This window comes from Cervus canadensis, chromosome 22 (genome assembly GCF_019320065.1).
Source record: "Cervus canadensis isolate Bull #8, Minnesota chromosome 22, ASM1932006v1, whole genome shotgun sequence".
Lineage (NCBI taxonomy): Eukaryota > Metazoa > Chordata > Mammalia > Artiodactyla > Cervidae > Cervus > Cervus canadensis.
The window spans coordinates 38,075,464-38,077,136 of NC_057407.1; the positions used below are offsets into that span (position 1 = coordinate 38,075,464).

The following is a 1,673-nucleotide window of genomic DNA, read 5'->3' on the forward strand; positions in this document are numbered from 1 at the left end:
GGCATTCTCCTGTCTTCAAACACCCCAGGCTGGCTCCTTGCCTTTGGGTCTTTGTCAGACATGCTTTGCTAGGTACCCACATGTCAGTTTCTCTACATTTTTTTAAGGCTTTGCTCAAATATCTCAGAAAAGCCTACACTGATCTATTCTTCCTTTAAATTCCCACCACCCCTTCCGCATACTCCCTACCCTCCTGCTCAGCTTATTTTCTTTTCTAAAGCACTTATTAACATCTAGTTTTATAATGATTTGTTTTATTATGTGGACACTTAAAATTTTCTCTAAGAGAAGGAAGTTTTATCTGCTTTGTTTGCTAATGTATCCCAAGTACTTAGAACAGTAATGGGAACATAGTAAGCTCAATATATATTAATTAAATGTCAAATGAAATCTAGAGAGAATCCTAAGGAATTTGAATATTAAATGATAGGCAGAAGATCAGATTACTCCTAAAGAAATTGATAAAAAGCTTTCTAAAACACAAAAGAAAATTTGGAGATTATGATTTAAATTAATAAAAAGGAGAAAAACTTTCAAAAATGAAGTGGTCAAGAGTGTCTAATGCTGCCCACGGGCCAAATGAGATGAAGACTAAAAGACATCTAGTGGAATTAGTAACAAAGAATGTATGGACCTTGGAGAGAGAAGTTTCAGTCACATGTGGCTAAGACACATCAGAAGAATTTCAAAAGAGTTTATTACAAATTCAGTGAAAAGGTACTTCCCTGGTAGTCCAGTGGCTAAGACTCTGCACTCCCAATGCAGGGGGCCCAGGTTCAATCCCTGGTCAGGGAACTAGATCCCACATGCTGCAACTAAGAGTTGGCATGCTGCAACTAAAAAGATCTCACATGTCACAACTAAAGATTCTGCACAGAGATAGACGATCTCACATGCTGCTATTAAGACCCAGCATAGCAAAATAAATTAAAAAGAAAAAGCAGATGTTGACAACACTTCTAAGGTTTAACTCTGGTGGCATGGTTTACTGGAGGCTACCACATGTAACAGACAACCACACAACTCTCAGAGTTTACTTTATTAAAACTGTGCTCCCTTCCATATTCTGTACAGAGACCCTCATCGAAGGAAAAGACAGTGACTTATGAAGCCATGTTTTCCAGCAACAATTCTTTCAAGAGTTTTTCTTTTATATATCAGTTGAAAGTATGTATGACTTATTATTTTAAATCAGCTTCACAGGGGCTTCTCTGGTAGTCTAGTGGTTAAGCATTTGCCTACTAATGCAAGAGACATGGGTTTGATCTCCGATCTGGGAAGATCCCACGTGCCACAGACCAACTAAGCCCATGCACCACAACTACTGAGTCAGTGATCTAAAGCCCACAAGCTACAACTATTGAGCCTACGTGCTACAACTACTGAAGCCCATGTACCTAGACCCTGTGCTCCACAACAAGAAAAGCCACCTCAACGAGGAGCCCAAGCACTTCAACGGAAAGTAGCTCCCAATCCACACAATTACAGAAAGCCTGTGTGGAGCAGTGGAGATATATTGCAGCCAAAAATAAATTTTAAAAAGATAGTTTGAAAAATTACTTCCTTCCCATTAGCCTGAGAATCTCTAGGTCTTCTGACACCCACCATTGAAAATGCAATTTCCAACATACTGTACTTAAGCTATGAGGTACCATAATCCATTAAACTTAACA

The 1,673-nt window shown here is 38.9% G+C and overlaps 1 non-coding gene across 1 annotated transcript; it reads left to right on the forward strand.

Annotated features, from left to right (window-relative positions):
* Positions 1-722: 722 nt before the first annotated feature.
* TRNAG-CCC lies at positions 723-795 on the forward strand. Its single transcript has one exon. It is a non-coding gene; the product is annotated as a tRNA-Gly (tRNA).
* The last annotated feature ends 878 nt before the right edge of the window (positions 796-1,673 follow it).